This window comes from Phascolarctos cinereus, unplaced genomic scaffold (genome assembly GCF_003287225.1).
Source record: "Phascolarctos cinereus isolate Bilbo 61053 unplaced genomic scaffold, phaCin_HiC Scaffold_1;HRSCAF=81, whole genome shotgun sequence".
NCBI classification, from domain to species: Eukaryota; Metazoa; Chordata; class Mammalia; order Diprotodontia; family Phascolarctidae; genus Phascolarctos; species Phascolarctos cinereus.
This window is the reverse complement of record NW_027555514.1, coordinates 263,011,720-263,032,529: the sequence shown is the minus strand read 5'-3', so window position 1 is coordinate 263,032,529 and position 20,810 is coordinate 263,011,720. Positions and strand designations below refer to the sequence as shown.

The 20,810-nt window shown below is 40.6% G+C and overlaps 1 protein-coding gene across 5 annotated transcripts in view; it reads right to left on the bottom strand.

Moving 5' to 3' along the window:
* The window catches only part of LOC110221757 (death domain-containing protein CRADD), a 391,384-nt gene that overhangs the window by 30,735 nt on the left and 339,839 nt on the right, over nt 1-20,810 (bottom strand). The window contains exon 8 of one of the 5 annotated variants that reach the window (XR_013482906.1): nt 14,834-19,270. The exons of the other annotated variants lie outside the window; for them this stretch is intronic. The gene's annotated coding sequence lies outside the window, so the exon portion shown is untranslated. Of the gene's footprint in view, nt 1-14,833; nt 19,271-20,810 lie in introns of those variants that run through there. 5 annotated transcript variants of the gene reach the window in all.

The window sequence follows — 20,810 nt, the reverse complement described above, 5'->3', positions numbered from 1 at the left end:
TCTGTAAAGACAAATGTTCTCAAGAGATCCAGCTTTTGAGCCTGGGGATGAGATTGGAAGGCTGATCACACGATCATAGGTTCTGAACTGGAAGAAATTTCATGGGTCATTTAGCCCAAACTCTTCATTTGTAAAATGACTGAGTCCCAGAGAGGTAGGTGACTTACCCACAGTCACACTATTAGGAAGTAGTAGAACTAATATATGAACCCAGGTCCTTTGATTCCAAATCCAATATACTTTCTACTGCACCATCCTATCTCCCTATGGTTAAATGATCTAAATATAATAGCTTTTAAAAATATGTTAGAAGGACACAAATACGTATTAATAATCACAAAATCCTTATTTTTTAAATTAAATTTCCTATCAACTACAGCTAGGTACAACTGTGTTAGCCCCATTTATTTTACTATATATAGTTGGACATGGTGAAATTTTATTTATACAGAGTAAAAATAGTCTATAAAACAGATCTTTCATTAATTTCTTCCCTTCCCCCTACCCTTTCCCATTTGTCTAGTGCCCTTCATGACAGCTATGGGGGGAACAGATATGAGAGGTTTTGAGAAGGCAGAATCATCAGGATCTTGTGATTTGTGGATTGGATGTAGCGGGGAGAATCAGATTGGTAACCAAAGACAACAAGGATAATTTTGATTTTGATGCTAGGACATCAGGAGTACGGCTATGACACCAAGTAGAAGGGAAGATAGGGAAGAAAAGATAAGGCAGGAAAGATGAAGTTCTGAATTTGGAACTTGTAAAGTTTGAGAGATAGACTTTCCCATGGAAATCTGTCCCAAAGGCTTTTTGAAGCATGGGTCTAGCTCCTAAGAAAGACATAAGGGATGGAGATAAATAGTTGAGCCATTTATATAGAGATGGCATGTCAAGGGATGGGTAGATGCTGTTGTCTTTGGGGAGGGTAGGAAAGGGAGAAGGAAAACTGTGAGCAGAATCCTGGAGAAGGTATACATTTAAAGGGTGGGAGCAAGAAGAGGAAAATTCCAAGGAAGTTTGGAGAAAAAAAAAACAAAATTATAAAATACTGAGTTGCTTAACCTTCTGTTGTTCTTTGTTTAGTCGTTTTTCAGTCATGTTCAACTCTCCATGACCCCATTTGGGGTTTTCTTGGCAGAGATACTGGACTGGTTTTCCATTTCCTTCTCCAGTTCATTTGACAGATGAGGAAACTGCAACAAACAGGGTTAAGTGACTTGCCCAGGGTGACACAGCTAGAAAGTGTCTGAGGTTGGATTTGGACTCAGGTCTTCCTGACTCCAGGGCTGGCACTCTGTGCACTATGGTGCTACCTAGCTGCCCCTTTAGAACAAACTGTCTAGCTATTCACACTCGACTAGAACTAGCTAGCTAGGGTCCATGAATTAAAAAAAAATAAAACTCAGTAACTGCATTACAAGATAACTGGTTTTCTTTGTAATCCTATGTATTTTATTTTACGTATTTAAAAACATGGTTCTGACAAGAGGTCCATGGGTTTCTCCAGACACTGCCAGAGGGGTCCAGGACACAAAACAGGTTAAGAACCCTTGAACCAGGAGAAGGCAATGTCAGGCAGAAAAGGGATATATTACCCAGATATGTCAGTTGACAGAATTTTAATCTGAGTATCCAAGGTTCACGCTTTTGTCCAAGTGGAATTTATTTAGTGGCAGAGTGCTTAGTGATTGGACTTAGGTCAGTAAGACTGGGGCTCAAATCTTACCTCAGACACTTACTAGTTATGGGACTCTGAGTAAGTCACTTAAGTGCTCTGTGCCTCAGTTTCCCCATCTGTAAAATGAGGGGTTTGGGCTCAGCCTCTAAGGTCTCTTTCAGTTCTAAATCTATGAACCTGGTAAACATTTGATATCTGGAAAAGCTAGGATAACACAGTGCATCCAACTCTGGACCTAGAGACAGGAAGACCTGGGTTTGAATCCTGCCTCAGACACCCATTAGCCACGTGACCCTGGGAAGGTCATTTAACCTCTGTCCACCTCAGTTCACTCATCTGTAAAATATTAGCATCTATCTCAGAGGATTGTTGTGGGGAATCAAACTAGATATCTTACAAAAAGTGCTTTTCAAACCTTAAAGTGCTAATGATTGGTAGCTAATATGTATGTCCAGCTGCTGTCCAACATCTTTAGCCTTAGGGATTGGCTAATGTCCAATGTAAAGCAAAACTTAAGAAAACCCTCCCCTTTGCAAGGACTATCACCATCTTGCTGTTGGCTGTGGTCACTTCAGAAACATTAAAGCATCATGGCGATATATCATTCTGAAGGTTCCTCTTAAGCCATCAACTCCAAAATGTCACTTACGTACTCATAGAAACTCTCTTCTTCTGGTTGAGTTTTTATACCTTTTTTTTAAGGTTCACATTACATCTATTCTTTGATCTGCTTTATGGCGGCCTTAAGCCAAAAACCAATCCTCTAGCAAGAAGCAAATAGTTGAATTTCCTGGGCTTACTAGGAAGGATACAATCATGAAGTCGAACTTGTGTTCACATCTTGGGTTGGCATTTACAGTCACATTTACATTGAACATTAGCCAGTGCCTCAGGCTAATGCTGGACATTGGTCTGTTATTATCCATTGACTATAACATATGCTTAATGGGATTGGGTGTGTGGAGGAGGGGTGGTGTCTAGAATGATGGCTAGACTTCTGAATGGCTGGCAACCAAATCCTTTGGCCTGTGCCAATGTGTTTCAGCCAGATCCTAGTTGCGCCATGGTCATTAAAAGACTAGTAAACAGTCTGGAGCCATCAGTGCTAATAGATGCATCTAAAAATGTGTTGGACATTAGTGGGAAGGGCAGCATCTGGTAAACAGCTGGCAAATCAATGAGACTTGAGTTGGGCCAGGAATTATTTGGCATCTCTCAGTACAAATGTGTAGACAGTTGATAACTAATATACACATAGGCTAGGAAATGGACATGATATTGAGAAGATTTGAAATGCCTTATCAAAAAGAATATGGCTAAGGGTGCATTGGAATTGGAAATTCCAAAACTGGTGATGGAAATGGAGTCCCAGGATCCTTTGGGGGACTTAAGTTCACACAATTTGGAAGTAGAAGGCTTAGGGTTAAAAAAAAAAGTTAAATCTACAACTCTTTCAGATCTCTCTGCTGGGTCACAGTGACTCTTTGTCAACTGTCTATGGAGTCCAGTTAAGGAAAGATGAGAAGCAGATGTCTGGACAGTGTGCTATGATTGGGATATGGCCCACTAAAGTCCTAGCTCCACTTAATCAGGAGAAACCACATGGGGGAGGTGAGATGTTTTTGGAAACTAGGCCACCAGAATTTGGCATGACGATGATGATATTCTAATTTGGACTTTGCATTTCGCCATTTTCCATCCCATTTCATTCAACATTAATTACCCACAATGGTAGGGGCACCACACTGGGAGTACTGTGGAGAAGAGGATACACAGATTTTAAAATGATCCTGTCTCTTTTTCAAGAAGTTGATAATCTCAATATGCTGTGATAAGACACACACACACACACACACACACATATAAAACTATAATCATACAAATTAGAGCAGGGAAGGGGTTCTTAACTTTTTTGCAATGTCCTGAAACTCTTTAGCGATCTGGATTCCTTTTGGGAATAATGGTTTTAAATACATAGGCTTACTTTTTTTGTAATTATGTGCATGTGTGTGTGTGTGTGTGTGTATGTATAATTACAGAAAAAGGCCAGTGAAAATACAGATGTATTTTTTCCCCATACAAGTTCACGGACACCATGATTAATCTCTGATTAGGAACTCTGATTTAGTTTGTTAAATGTTTAAGAAATTTCCTTTCAGCAAAGCCCTTGGCACTGGGTGAATGGTACAGTGTCAGAAATGGAAATGATGTTATTAATGGAAATGAGATGAAAGAAGATGCATTACCATCTGCCCTGTACACTAAAGACAATTGGGTCTTTCTGTCTTACAGCTGAAACCTACTTTTTCCAATGTCTCCTCTTACAAGAATATGAGCTCCTTGAGATCAGGAACTGATTGTTTTACAGTTCTGCTTATATCCCAAAATGCTTTACATTTGTTAAGGGCTTAATACATATTTTTTTTCCATTTTTTTATTCATTCATTAATAGGGGAAGTCAGTAACAAAGACGTCTGGAGGAGTTGGGAATCACTAGCTAGGTCTGAGAGAACGTCTCTGGTGCCTCTGAGCTGAGCTTTGAAATTCAGCCTAGTGAGACTTTGTTTGTTGAGGGAAGATGGGGAGAGGCCATTTCAGGCATGGGGGACAGTGGACAATGTTTGGGTGTCCAGGGCACACAGTCAAGAGGCCTAGACATCTGGCCCCAAGAGAATAAGATAGAGCTTTTCTTGGGGGTCTAGAAATTGCACTTTGACCCCGTACTGTGACAGGTTTTGATTAAATCTTGCATCTAGTGAATATAACTCCCTGGGGTGACTAATATTTCAATCTAAAAGAGTTTAAATTGGGGGGCCTTAGAGCTTTTTTAAAAAAAGTACTCAATGCACAAATGGTAAACTCTTTATTTTCCCCCACCCCTTTTTCCTTATCTTCTTTCTCCTTAAAGGAGAAAATGCCACCCCCATACTTTGTCTTTATCCTCTTTCTTCTTAAGAAATAATTCTCTGTTTCTCTAAAGCATTTTCAGCAAACAGTCAAGGATACGTGCCCATTTCAGTGTCTAAATCGGTTTGGTTCGATGCTGAACATGAAGAATTGCTCCTATTACTCATGGGAGAAGCTGGCTCTCTCACAAAGCAACACTGACATTTCCAGATTCTAGAACCTGTCTTCCTGGTATAGGTTATTGCTTCTGTTTGTCCTTTGTTCTCAAGGAGGACCATGACATCAGGGAGGTGATGCCATGATTTGCAAGTGAATTGGATTTAACTGAGGCAGGGCTGTGCAAGGTCACCAGCCTCACTTTCTCCTCTGGAGCTATCTGGGTCCAGTGGCAAGATATAGATCAAGACGAATGGAGATGGCCCCCTTGGCATAGGAAATCTTGAGTGGAAAATGGGCTCTGAGCATTTTGGAAATGCCCCACCTCCAACACAGGTGTACTTCATTAAGACTCTGGGATCAAGAAGCCGTGACTGCTCCAAACTGACCCTATTGGACCGCTATGGCAGATCACAGAACTAGGTGCTTGCTCCTGGTCCAGCTACCAGCGCCTAGACTTTAGTCCCATCTCTACCATTAGTTATTTTACTACTGGCAAATAACTTAATATCTCTGGGCTTTACTTTCTCCACCTCACATGCTATGTGATAAGTGCTTGGGAAACCTTGAAATGAATCTTGGCCAAGTTATTTTAACTTTCCTGAACCTCAGTTTCCCCATCTGTACAATGAAAAGGCTGGACTTGGTGACCTCTGAGGTCCCTTCTGGCTCTAAATCTGTGATCCCATGAGTACACGACATAAGTATGTTGGGTTGGGTTTGGGGCTTTTTGGTTTTTGGGGACCATCTCTAAAATGAGTTGATTTGATCAGCTGATCTCCAAAGTCCTTTCCATCTCTAACACTCAGACACACACACAGATGGCCATGGGCATACACACACATTTCTACGTTCATTCGTGTGTACTCTTGCCAAGTTTCAACTATATTTAAAAGCTGGCATAAAATATACGGAAATGTACTCACAAGGTTGGGAGCCAGAGGAATATACAACAATGTGGCAAATTTCTTCTGAGTCTCATTTGTTGTAATAAACTTTTATTGTTTTACACTAAGGGGCTGACTTGGGTTTGAACCCTAGCTTTGCTACTTACCACCTGTGTGGCATGACCGGAAAGGTCATTTCACCTCCTTGGGCCTTGCTTTTCCTCTTTGAAAGATGATGGGTTGGATTGCCAGGTGACAGATGGGATACAACAGTGCTTGGTATATAGGTGACACTTCATTAATTCTTGTTGACTGTTGACAGCTAAAGTCCACTCTTAGGGTTAGTATCCAGAAATCTCTCCTCCTCATTGAAATATCCCTTAGTTAATAGGAATTAAGAAAACAATTCATCTCATTCCAATCAAAGCAAGTAGATTTCCCTAAGTAGAGATCTTTAAGCCAAGGCTGAGACACCATAATAGTTGGTAGAATGGATTCCTCATCCCATATAGAATCGACTTGATGAATTTCAAGGTCCCTCCCATTTTTGAGGTCCTGCATAAAACTCCTAAATAGTTTAAATCATCAACGGTAGTGTGGGAAACGCATTGCTCTTAGAGACAGGAGACCTGGGTTTGAGCCTTAGCTCTGAGGTTCATTACGTGACCAGAGGCAAATCTCTGAACATCCATTTCTTAACCTGTAAAAGCCAGGTAGATAGAAAGATGGGACTGGAGTCAGGAAGACCTGAGTTCAAATCTAGCCTTAGCTGTGACCCTGGGTGAGTCACTTAACCTTGTTCGCTGCAGTTTCCTCATCTATAAAATGAGCTGGAGAAGGAAATGGCAAACTCAGATACTTACTAGCTGTGTGACCCTGGACCAGTCACTTAACCCTGGTTGCCTCAGTTTCCTCATCTGTAAAATGAGCTGGAGAAGGAAATGGCAAACCACTCCAAGATCTTTGCCAAGAAAACCCCAAATGGGGCCATGAAACGACTGAAATGAATCCAACAACAAACTGACCATAAATCCAAAATGCTTCTGAGTCACCAAACACCAAACACTCAGTAAAGGGTTTTGCTTTAAAAAAAAAAAACAACCTCTTGAAATGGAGGTTATCATTGCACGGTCAGAAATAATAGACCCATATCAGCCATCTCACCAGAACCATTAGATCTTTCCATCTAATTTTAGAAGGAGAGGAAGGGTACAACTCTGAACCAACGTCTAATCTTTCTTGTTGTCCCCAGTAATCCCACTGCAGAGCTGGAGAGAGCAGAAATGTGGAGGCTGTGTGGCTGCTTCTAAATGATGCACTCCACCTCTGAAGGATGGAAGGGACCCAGAGAGGGCTGGAGTGGTTCCCTCCACCCCCTCACCTGTCTGTGTCTGTGTGTCTTCTCTCATCTCCCCTCTCTGGCCCTCCCACTCCTTCTTAAGGGCTGACTCTGTTGTTAATAATGACAAGGTCCCAGACAGCCGACCAGCAGGTGGGAAGGACATCAGAATACAGGTGACTGGAGTTTTGCCAATATCTCTGAATGTGCTATTCGTGGAGGCAAGGAGGGAGGAGAAAGTGGGCAAGCTGCCTACAAATGGCTTTTTCCCGAGAAAGACTAAATCATCATAACAGAGGAGATGTGTTGACATAATATCCAAAAGGTTGTTATTAGCTGTGTCCGATTTCTCTTTGTTCAAATGTTAGGCTCCTTTAAGTTAAAAAGTTTGAAATGAGAACCAGCCCCACCAATGTCTACTGTGAGGATCTTTCTTTGGTGCTTGGTGAATGAATGAATGAATGAATGAATGAATGAATGAATGAATGAATGAATGAATAAGGCAGTTCTTTACTCAGCTCTTTGCTTGAGTCTGCCATGGACATTTTTCTTTTAAAATACTGCATTGCACAAGGATCTAAGACAACTCCAAAAAACTCACGATGAAAAATGCTATCCACATCCAGAGAAAAGACTATGGAGTCTGAATGCAGCTGGAAGCATACTATTTGCTCTCCTTTTCTTTTGTTTTTTTTTTGTTTTGTTTCTTCTTTCTCATGGTTCTTCTCATTAGTTCCAATTCTTCTATACATGTGACTAATGTGAAAATATGCTTAATGTGAATGTGTAAGTGGAGCCTATATTAGATTACATGCTGTCTTGGGGAGAGTGGAGGAATGAGAGGGGGAGCAAATTCAAAACTCAAAATTTTATGGAAGTAAATCAATTATTAATCAATTATTGATTAATATAATTAATGATAAATTAATTATTAAAAATTAATATAATAATTAATAATAAATTAATTATTAAAATATAATATTGCATTACCATTCTTCTCTCCCTACTTTTTTTTTTAAGCACCAGCATCGTCCATTCCCTACAACAGAACTCTCCTTTGTAACCAATAAGTATATTAAAGTACAAATCAACACACCGGCTACATTTGAAAACGTTGGCCTCATTCTGTACCTATAGGCCACCATCTCTACTGATACGTAGGCGGCACATTGTATCATCAGTCCCCTAAAGTCACATTTCAGCGCAGCATTGATCAGAGCTCTAAAGTTTTCAATGATGCTTTCCTTTGCATCATTCTAGCAAATCATCATGACCATCATAATAGCCACCATTTACTTACTGTGTACCAGTCGTCTTGACTTTTATCTTGCCATTAGACTTCAATGACTCAGGAAAAGAGAGAGATGCTGATGGCTTTGTGCAGTTCTGCCTCACTTAAATCCAATTCACGCACGAGTCAAGCTAGTGCCCTGTGATGTCATTGGTCCTCTTTGAAATGAAATACAAGCAACAACTTTGTGCCAGGCGCCGTGCTAAGCACTTTCCACATATTATCTCACTTGAGGCTTTTCTTGTAGCTTGATTTTCATATGGTAGCACAAACTTAAGCTGACCCATTTATTCTCTATGCTCCCCCCTTCCTTAAATTTCAGCGTGCAGCTAACACTATCTCCTAGTTCCTTGGCCACAGCCTCAGCCCCCAAGGATCCCCATGGGAATGATGCCTGAAACAAAGAGGGACAGAGCTAGGTGGATGCTGTTATCATCCCCATTTTACATATAAGGACTCAGAGGCAAACAGAAGTCACACAGCTAGGAAGTGTCTGAGGCCAGATCTGAACTCAGGCCTTCCTGACTCCAGGCCCAGCATTCTGTGCACTATGTCACCTAGTTGTTCAGTCATTTTTCAGTTGTGTCCAACTCTAGATGACCCAATTTTTTGGGTTTTCTTGGCAAAGATACTGGAGTGGTTTACCATTTCCTTCTCCAGCTCATTTTACAGATGAGGAAACTGAGGCAATCAGGGTTAAGTGACTTGCCCAGGGTCACACAGCTAGTAAGTGTCTTAGACCAAATTTGAACTGAGTCTTCCTGACTCCAGGCATAGCATTCTATCCACTATGGAGCCTACTTGCCCCTAAATCATGTAAATTGTTCTTAGTTTTGTTTATTTCATTTATAGCAGTTCACACAAGTTTTCTCAAATTTCTATGAGTTCTTCATATTTGTCATTTATTTTATTTTTGGACTAAAGCCATGATTTTATTGGAATAGAGAATTTCCTAGTGAGGAAACTCCCTTTACCAATGCAGATTGACATCTGTCTTGCAACTTACCATCTTGGACAGTTGTTTGGGGGGAGGGAAGGGGAACTGAGAGGTTAAGTGATATACCCAACTAGGACTATGTGCTGGAGCCTGCTCTAACTAGCTTGGGTGGGTTGATTATTAAAGTTTCAGTGTGAGCACTTACACATCAGATACCAGGAATAATCAGAAGTCGATTTATTGTTTTGTTGATTTCTAGACAATACGAAATGAAATGTGATTTAACAGGGATAAATATAAAGTCTTAGGCATGGGTCCAAAAAAAATCAACTTTGCCAGTGTAGGACTGGGGAGCCATAGCTGGGGTACAATTAATCTGACAAACATCTGGAGGTTTTAGGAGATTGCCAATTCACACTTAGACTCCATTATGATGCTCTTAGAGCAGAGAATAAGGGAAATAAATGATCTGCCCTGGTCATACTCCTCTGAAATATTGTGCTGAGTTCTGAACACTACATTTTAGAAAGGATATGGAGAAGCTGGAATGAGTTGAGAAGAGGGCAACAAGGCTAGAGACAGCGTTAAAGTGTTAATGCAGATTAAATTTAAAAGTGTGTAGGTGTACATATTTCTTTGTTTCCCCCCAGAGTCCAGTTGTTAAACATTTACTAGCACATATGTGCCTAGACTGTCATGACCAATATGAGTCAGGTGATTGAATCCAGGTATTCTTAACTCCAGGTCTGGTACTCAATCCATAATCATCCCACCTCTCATTTCTTATGACACAGAAACATTCCAAAGCAGCTAGGTGATGCAGTGAATAGCCAGCTGAACTTGGAGGCAGGAAGACCAGTATTCTAATCCTGCCTTGCTACCTGCGGGACCCTAGGTAGGTCACTTAACCTCCTTTTCCTTATCTATAAAATGGGGATCATAATCGCACCTACCTCCCAGGGCTATTGAGAGGATGAATTGAGTTAATGTATGTAAGGTGCTTTGCAAACCTTAAAGTGCTATTATTTTTATTATTATAAATACAAATGCTAGCTATTGTTATTATCATTTCTTTCATTATTCATTATTATTCATCATATTCATCATTCATAAACCACAATTTGTTTAGCTGTTACCTATTTGAGGTCACCCACTTTCTGTCCAGTTCTTTACTACTACAAAAAGCAGTAAGCTTCTACTTGCCCCTTATCCCTACCCCAAGACAGCCAGCCAAGTCCATAGACAAAACAAGAGAAAGGCTGAGTTCTCAACAAGCTGTTAACAAATAAAGTCTTTCAAAGTAAACAAGTCACAGGAGATGGCTTGGGATCTCCCCTCCAATTGATAATGTTGACTGAAAGACTTCAGATAATTGCCTTGAAGCTGTCTCTATTAAGTCTGAGCCATGAACTTGTGAGTCAATCATCCTTTAAATGAGATGAAATATATTTTTTTCTTAGTGGTGGGTGATGGTGGCACTGAATGTGTTTTACTGTTGTGTTTTGTTTTGTTTTGACTGAGAAATACTCTTTACCAGAAGGAGACAATACCAACTATGCTTAGGCTGTTACAACAGAGATACTTATGTTTGGAGAAGGAGAAAAATCTATTTATGCTACTGCTTTCTTTCTTTTGTAAAGAGAGTCGAAGGACATTCTTCTATGAAAGTGTTCTATTTGCAAAAGGGGAGAAAAAAGGATGACAACATGAAGGACTGGAGATGAGAATCATGGGAAGATATTACCTATCTTATTCATCCCAGGCATCTGAAAGGAAGAGGTCTAAGCTTTGAAGTATATGTGGAAATAAAGTTCTGGGTTAGAAAGGGCATTTGCCTCTTCAAATTCTCTATTTCTCTATTTTTCTAGCTACATAACAGTCTCAAGTGAAAAGTGCATAGACATTCAACTTAAAAACAGAGGAATTTTGCCTTAGATAATGGTGTTTAGTTCTCTTCCATAACAATGACAAACACCCTACACCTAGGAGATTCTATGGACAATGAACAATTTTTTTTTGGTACAAGATGTATCAAACCCCAAGTTGGCTGATATTATCACAGAGGAAAAAGTTTCATACCAGCCCCCTCTGTGAAACAGTTGCATATGAGTATAGATGTGGACTTGGAAGGGACATATTCAGCCCATTTATTTTACAGATGGAAAACTGAGGCCAAGCAAAGGCAAATGGCTTGCCCAATTTTACACAGGTACTAATCTAAGAAGACATGGAACACTAGGAATGTTAGACCAAATTATATGAAACGTGATTTAATAGTGATAAATGTAAAGTCTCAGATTTGGATCCAAAAAACCAACTTCAGTAGTGTAAGATTGAGGAGCCATAGCTAGATTATACTGAATCCAAAAAATATCTGGAAGTTTTGGGGGATTAATCAGACTTTATTTTGAAAAGTTTAGTGTAGAGAACAAGGGAAATGGTCTGCTCTGGTCATGCCCCCTCTGAAAAATAGTGTATAGTTCTGGACATGGCATTTTAGGAAGGACCTGAATAAGCCAGAGTGAGTTGAGAAGATGGGGGCAAGGATAAGGACAATGGTATATGAAAATTAGTTTAAGAAATTGGTATGTTTAATGTGGAGACTTGGAAGGAGTGAGGGAACACGTGATGGCTGTCTTCAACTATTTTAAGAGCTGTCCTGCGGAAGAGAGAGTATACATGTGTAGCACCCCCTCTGGGATCACTCTACCTTTTACTTACTTGAATTGGTGGATTTTTTAAAGGATAACCCTGTGAGGTTATGGGTTCTAGCGCTATTCTTCACAACTTGTTTACATGTTGTCTCCCCAATTAGATTGTAAGCTCCTTGAGGGCAAGGACTGTCTTTTGCCCCTTTCTGAATCCTCAGGACTTAGCATAGTGCCTGGCACACAGTAGGTGCTTAAAAAATGTTTCTTGAATGATTTATTGAAGTCCCTATTCAGTGCATTCCCCAACATCATTTAACCAGTTGACATATCTCCAATATAAATGGGCCCATTAATATCACTTCATTTTTATAAAAAAAAAATTTACAGAGAGGGTTTTGCAAGGACCAAAGTACAACAATAATTCCCCCCAAAAATCTAGGAAACCTTCTTTTGCAAGCTCTTTCAGAGTCAAGGGGAGAGTGGGCTCAAGTATGTGGCAAAGTGATAATTCATAGTTCCTGGATGGATGGAAATTTTTTTTTCCCCTTCCTGGAATCTTCATGAAATTTCCCTGAAATATATAGCTCTTTGCTGGACTCTGAGGGAGTCTTTCTGAAATCTTGAAGCTGTTATTCTTTGGTGTGTCTGAGTTGTCCTTGCCTCCCGATACATACTGTCAGCATTTCAGGGACACGCAGAGACATTTCAGAGTTGCCAGTGGGAAATTCAAATGTTCTGACCTTTTGAAATCTGGTCAGAAGGACAGCAGCATAGGGTTGTGGAGTGGCAGGGGGAGAAACAGAGATTCTCTCTTTTCTTCCTGCCCTCACATGATTTCCTCTCAAAGACTTGCTGGAGCTTCTCCACAACTAGGCTGACCTGTTATTGGAATACTGGATTCCAAAGTGGCTTATCGAAAGCCCTCCGGTCATCTTTAAGCACGCCTGATACATATTTCCTGTGTGTAGCATCATTTCATTCATCTAATGACTTGAAGCATTTCATTCCTTTTAAATTAAGGATATTTTTCTTTTTTGCACCTGCCATTGATTGAATGATTCAACAGAGGTGGCTAGGAATTGGTCACACTTATTTATATCTGTGATTGATTGATTCTATAACTCAATCAAAGAGTCCTTCTCATTTGATAAAAGCATCAGGGGATAGAGCATTTTATTAATTACACCAATTTGGGCTGGAGGTGATCGATTGATTCAGTGGAGAAGTCCAGGTTTTTTGTGTTAGAGCGGAGTGCGGTAGGTCCACATACCTATACTTAGATTTATTTTGGTTGGCTCCAGAGAGAAGATCTAGAAATAAGAGGTGAAAGTTACAGAGAGGCAGATTGAGATTCTAACTAAAGGTTATTAGAACAGCCTTGTCCTTTGAACAGAGACACAGAGAGACACAGAGAGAGCTAAATGTTTAATATAAATACTAAGAAACAGTCAACTTGAGTTTGAGAAAAAACAGGTTTTACTAAGCATTGATTTTTCTTTTTTGGTTAAAGATTCATGAGGAAAGTACTTAGTTATACTTATGTGTTTATTTAAACTTTATTCCCAAAAGTTAACCATAAAAATATAATCTACACAGGGTGTCTCAGAAGACTGGATGTAATTTTAAGATATTAAAGCTAATATTAAGATATTAAGCGATTAAAGTTTAAAATTGCACAAAGACTGTTGGGGCACTCTGTATTTATGTGCAAAACTTAATCTATCAAATAATTCATTATTAAATAATTCAATGTGTTAAATTTAATGTAAATATTAATTATGAAATTATTAATTTAAAATTATTGGTTAAATATTAAATTATATTAATATTAAATATTTGCTGATCTTTAGAAAAGAGCTCCATTCTTCTTTACAAGGAGAGATTTAAATGAAAAAAGCATGCTAATTTCTCTCTCAGTTAACCAGACCTGTGGGAAAAGCTTTGTTGTTTGGACCAGAAGGCCATAACTACTACTACCGACCTAGTGGTAGTTTGCTGATGAAGGTCAGCAAGTCAATCAGAGCCTCCTATCTACCACTGCCCACTGAGATTGTGGGCTAAGCCACCAAGATGGGTGTGTGTGTGTGTGTGTGTGTGTGTGTGTGTGTGTGTGTGTGTGTGCATGTGTGTGTTGAAGTGAATGGGTGGACAGGACAGAATCTATTTTTATTACTACATTCCAATGAAATACCATTGAAAAATTATCCATATCATTTACCCTCTCCATTAGCATGAATAATTAATGATAATAATAACTACCACTTACACAGCATTGTAAAGTTTGCAAAGCATTTTACAAATATCATCTCATTTGATTCTCATAACCACCCTGGGAGGTAGGGGCTATTATTATTATTATCCCCTATTTACAATTGAGGACACTGAGGCAGACAGAAGTTAAGTGACTTGTCCAGGGTCATACAGCTAGAATCTGAGGCCAGATTTGAACTCAGACCTTCTTGACTCCAAGCCCAGTTCTCTAGCTAGCTGCCTCCTAAATAAGTAAATTTTAAAAGCCATTTGTGGTTCTCTCAGCCTCAGTTTCATCATCTGTAAAATGGAGGGATTGGATTAGAGGGCTTCTGAGGTCCTTTCCTTCTCTAAAGACATAATCCTATAATCCTATGAGCCTGGAAGGCAAACTCTAAATAAGAGTATTTGATGGGCTAACCAGGCTGGACCTCGAGCTGCTTTCTCCTCTCTTCTTCCTTCCTTCCTTCCTTCCTTCCTTCCTCCCTCCCTTCTTCCTTCCTTCCTTCCTTCCTTCCTTCCTTCCTTCCTTCCTTCCTTCCTTCCTTCCTTCCTTTCTTCCTTCCCTCCCTCCCCCCTTTCTTCTTCCTTCCTTCCTTCTTCTTTCTTTCTTTCTTTCTTTCTTTCTTTCTTTCTTTCTTTCTTTCTTTTCTTCTTCTTTCTTTCTTTCTTTCTTTCTTTCTTTCTTTCTTTCTCTCTCTCTCTCTCTCTCTCTCTCTCTCTCTCTCTCTCTCTCTTTCTTTCTTTCTTTCTTTCTTTCTTTCTTTCTTTCTTTCTTTCTTTCTTTCTTCCTTCCCTCCCTTCTTTCTTCCTTTCTTCCTTCTTCCTTCCTTCCTTTTAAAAAATTCTATGATACAAGGGATGTCTCAATAGCAGAGGGAAGAGATACTCGGAAACAAAGGTGACCTAATAACACAATAGTAGCCAGTGTTTACATAGGGCTTTAATGTTTGCAAAGTCTTTGATAGATGTTACCTCATTTAAACAGCCCACTAACTTCATGAAGTAAGTGCTATTATTATCCCCATTTTACAGAGGAGGAAACTGAGGCTGAATGAGGCACAGTGACTCGCTCAGGGTCACACAGTAAATATCTGAGACTCTATCAATGGTCTAACAAACATCAGTGAAAAAATACAAAAATTGTGTTGTTTTTTTTTTAAAGAAAGTGCTTGAGTTTTATTTAATAGATAATGGGGAGCTATTGAGAGTTTTGGATGCTTTGAGGGATCTGTGATTTCACTGATGCAGGTGGTGTCTCCAATGGTGCATGCAATCCACCCATCCTATCTCATCCTGAGTAATTTTGGTCTGTCTTCTTGTAAATCTTCCACAAAGTATGTAATGGATAGACTGGAGATCTATACCCCCCCGTAAGATCTTTAATATTCTGTAGCTAACAGGTAAGCATTTTCTTGGTCCATCTGTTTTTATCCAATCGCCCTCTGAACGTCTTGGCTCCCACAAGTCAGCTCTTGTCTGATCTTGCTGGAGCTCAAGCCTCCTCCCCATTTCTCCTTGAGCCAGGTTTTGCCCAGCTTTCTAACTCCTCTTGAGTGTTGTTTTCCCCCATTGAAACATAAACACCTTAAGGACAAGGGCTTGCTTGTATTTATATTCCCAGTATTTATCATGGTGCTTGGAACCTAGTTTTGTTGTTTTGTTTAATCATTTCATTGTGTTGGACTCTTTGTGAACACATTTGAGGTCTTCTTGGCAAAGATCAGCTCATTTGACAGATGAGAAAACTGAGGCCAAAAGGGATAAGTGACTTGCCCAGAGTCACACAGCTAGTAAGTGTCTGAGGCTGTATTTGAACTCAGGAAGGTAAGTCTTCCTGACTCCAGGTCCAGTGCTCTATGCACTATGGCACCACTTAGCTGCCCAAACCAAGTAGGTGCTTGCTTATATGTGTTTCATCTGTCTTGCCATATGACTGGCCCATCTCTTGGCCAAATCATACATTTTCTGAGTGACACCTTCTGTATCACTTCTCATACATAAGTCCTTTCATTGCCTGAGAATTCCCTATACTATGGAAATTACAGTTTCAGTCCCTATCCCTTTACAGTTAATTATTATCAGAGCATTGCTGAATAAAGATAATTCTCTTAAGGTCTTAAGAGATTCCTTTTGAGAGGCAAATTTGTTCTGGTGCATTACGTTAGTTATATTATTTGACCCAGCTTACACACTACGGTGAAACTCCCTATCTGTCCTCAAAGACTCCAAGTGGTTTTAGTTGGCTTTTGTCATCCACTAGGAAGGCAGCCACCATCCCTGCTACCCACACACTGAAGACCTCCTGACTTAGGTCATAGGACCTGGAAGAGCCCTGAGTTGCAACCTAGTCCAATGCTTTCATTTTACTCACAGCAGAAGAGCCAGGATTGAAACCCCATGTTCTAAGGGATACCAGAAAAGCCAAAAAATAAATCCTTGCTTTCAAAGAGCTTCCATTGAACTATGGCAAAATGGTGGAGTGGCAAAAAGAACTATGTGCTTATAGGAGAGATGCAGTGTCAATGGGAGGTAACCCCAGAAGGAAGGGGAGAGTGGGGGAAATGGAGAAATGCCTTGGGCAGAAGATAGGATTTGTGTTTGAGTCTTAAAGGAAGCTAGGAGGCAGAGACAAGGAGGGAGAGCCTTCCAGGCATGGAGGAGAGTAAATGAAAGTCACAGAGAGGGATGGAGTGTCATGTTGGAAATGCAGAGGGGAGGAAGGGGTCAGGTTATGTGGGGCTTTCAATGACAGATGGAGAAGTTTATATTGGATCCTGGAGGTAGTAGGTAATAATTAGTCCTGCTGTGCTTTAGGAAGATCACTTTGGCAGCTGAATGGAGGATGCCTTGGATTGGGGAGAACCTTGAAGTAAGAAGACCAACCAGAAGGTTATTGCAATATTCTAGGAAAGAGGTGCCTGAAAAGTCGTGACAGGTTAGACTACTGGGTTACATGGAATAAGAGGAAATTGGATAGGGAAGTCTGGAAGTGTGAGGCGCCCAGCGCTTCTGCACACAATTCTCCTACACAAGCCTGGAAAGGGAAAGCAAGCAACATCGGCCCTCGGACTTATGCAACCCTCTCCAAAGCCTGCACAGGTCATCTGCAGGCATTTCCCAACCCCTTATCTCAGCCCACCCAAATTTAAAGCCAAGTCAGAGAGCACGATGAGAGTTCAAGTTATCAAAGGATTTAGAGGTAGAAAAGAATCTAGGTCAACTCTCCCATCCATTTCCCAGATGTGAAAACTGAGACCCAGATGAGTGAAGCACCTTTAAATGATAGGATCATATATTCAGAGCTGATAGGGTCCTTAAAGATCCTCTGGTTCATCCCCCTTAGAGGAGGAAACTGAGGCTAGAGAGAAGTGACTCTGAATCCCAGGATCACAGACTGAGTTTGAAAGTACTTTAGAGATCATATAACCCAACCCACCTCATTTTACAGATGTAGAAACTGAGGCCCAGAGAGGGTCATGAGTAACAGAGTAAGGCTCACCAACCAAGTATAGGAACTTGAGCACCTCTCTAAATCCATGTTCAGTGTTATTACCTATTAAGCGGGGATAAAAAGACCTGTCCAGCCTACCTCCCAAGTCTTCCATGATAGTTGGATGAGGAAAGAGTACTAGATGTGAAATCAGAGTTCCAGGATTCACATCCATCTTCTATCACTTCCTAAGTTGTATCTAAATTGTCTCCCTTCTCTGTGCCTCGGTTTCCACATCTGTAAAATGAAGAATTTGGGGTAGACAACCTAAGTCTTTTCAACTCTTTGTCTATAAAACAAGGGGGGAGGGTGAATGGGACACCCTCCAAGATCCTCTCCAGCTTTAAATCTATAATTCTCTGGTCCTGTCTTTTCTCTGAGCCTCAGTTTCCTCTTCTGTAAAAGGCAGGGGTTGGACCAGATGACCTCTAAGCTTCTTGAAATCTCTGCTCCTATGACACTGACTAGTGAAATTCCTTTGTTGTTGTTCAATTGTGTATTCTTTGTCACCCCATTTGGAATTTTCTTGGCAAACATGCTGGAGTGATTTGCCATTTCTTTCTCCAGCTCATTTGACAGATGAGGAAACTGAGGCAAGCAGGGTTAAGTGACTTGCCCAGGGTCACACAGCTAATAAAGCATCTGAGATGGGATCTGAACTCACAAAGATGAGTCTTCCTGACTCCAGGCCTGGTGCTCTTTCCACCGTACCACCCAGCTACCAGTGAAATCTCTAGGAAAAGTTTTTAGTACAATAATCACAAGGGCTTTGAGCTCAGTTGACATGTTTGAGATGTATGCTGCCTGGGTGGGCAGCTTAGAACAGAAAAGAAAGTTTTTTGACATCCTAAGGCTGAGGTCCCTTCATCCTGAAGTGTGTTGGGACCAAAAGACCTACAGCAAACTGACTGAAATAGAATTTTTCCATTGTATTCAGTGACATCTCCAAACATCTGCTTTCAGTTCCCTCACTCCCCTCTCATCAGGGCTGCTGGTCTTCTCTGTAATGTCATTACTTGGGTCAGTTTACTTAATCATTCATTGGAGACTTGGCGATGACTTGAAATGCCTTCAGCTCCCCATGTTTAAAAAAAAGTGACAGATGACAATGTGCAGGAGGAGACATCTTGATGGGGTCTGGGGGAATAGGACATGGACAGACGAGATCATCAAGAGACCCACTGGGTCCTGTTGACCCTGGCCAGGCTGTTCAGCTCCAGAAGCAATACCTGAGTACCTATAAAATAGGGATAATAGTACCTATGTAACCCACCTCATGGGCAGCTGGGTGACGCTTCAGTGGATACAGTGGTGGGCCTGGAGTCAGGAAGACTCATCTTCTTGAGTTCAAAACCAGCCTCAGATACTTCCTAGCTGTGTGACCCTGGGCAAGTCACTTAACCCTGTTGGCCTCAGCTTCTTTATCTGCACAATGAGCTGGAGAAGGAAATGGCAAACTACTCCAGGATCTCTGCCAAGAAAACCCAAGTGGGGTCATGAAGAGTTGTACATGACTGAAAACAACTCAGCAACAATAACAACAACAACCACCTACCTCACAAGGCTGTAATGAAGATCCATTAGATAAAGAACACTGGAGTTGGGAGTCAGAGAATCTGGGTGCAAATCCCAGACCTGCTGCTTATAATCAGAGGATAATAAGACCATGGGTTTGGAGCTGGAAGAGACATCAGAAATCATCTACTCCATTTTCCTTATTCTATAGAGGAAGAATCTGAGGCACAGAGAGTAAAAGTTATTTGTCCAAGCAGTAAATGTTTAAGGCTGGTTTTGAACCCAGGTCTTCTGACTCCATTTGCCTTGTAAAGCCTCATAACCTGACCCCTCCCTACCTTTATGGTCTTCTTATAATTTACTTACCTCCAATGACACTGGGCTTTTTGATGTCCCTTGCACAATTACCCTGTCTCTCATCCCTGTCCCTTTGCTCTGGCTGTCCTGTACCTGGTATGTTCTTCCCTCCCTCCTCCACCTCCTGACTTTCCTAGTTTCCTTCAAGACTCAGATCAAATCTTGTCTTCTGCAAATCTTGCCATTTCCCTATCCTTCCCCAACACACACCATCCCACACTGCTAGTCCCTTCCCTTTGAGATGATCTTCCTCTTCCTTATCTATCTCTCTATCTATCTACCCATCCATCTACCCACCCATCCATCCATTCATTTATGTGTGTGTATGTATGTATATATGTATTTATCCATCCATCCATCCATCCATCCATCCATCCATCCATCCATCCATCCATCCATCCACCCGTTCATCCATCCATCCATCCATTTTTCTATCCAGCCATCTATCTATCTATCTATCTATCTATCTATCTATCTATCTATCTATCTATCTATCTATTTATCTATCTATCTACCTACCTACCTACCTATCTCTATCCACATATCTCATCTTTCCATCTATCTATCTTTATTCACATATCATATCTATCATATCATCCATCTATCTGTCTGTCTATCTTCTATGTACATAGTTGTTTAAAAGTTGTTTCTTCCTTTTTGAATTCCTTCTGAGAGCAGGAACTGTTTGTTTCCCTAGCAATTAGCACAATGATTGGTACCTATTAGCTGCATAATAACAATGACAATAATAATTAATATTTATATAGTATGTGTTATGCACTGTGCACTGTAGTAAGTGCTTACAAATATCTCATTTGATCCTCACAATAACACTGCGAGGCAGGTGCTATTATGATCCCAATTTTACAGATGTAGAAACTGAGGCAAACAGAGGTTATGTGATTAGCTCAGAGTCACGCAACTAGTAAATATCTGAGGTGGAACTTGAATTCAGCCTCCTGATTCCAGACTGGTTGCTCTGTGCAGTATGGCACCACCTAGCAGCTAGTTGACTGCATAAATGATGTCTAAGAACATTTTCATCCTTGAAGGCAATATGGTGCGGTGGAAAGACAACTCACTAGAGTTAGTGGATCTGGGTTTACCTTTGATGCATACTTTCTGTTGCGATTTTGGGCAAGTCATTTAACCTCCATGGGCCTTAGTTTTCTCATCTGTAAAATGTAGTTTGGACTAGCTGGCTTCTGAAATCTCTTGAGTGTTAGAGCTAGGATGCTAAGATCTCTGACTCCATGAAGTCTGGGCAGGGGTGGGGGTGGGGGTTTATCAGATAGTGAAGAGTAGAATTGCTCCCATAGGTATGATCCACTGGTTTTCTCTAGAGT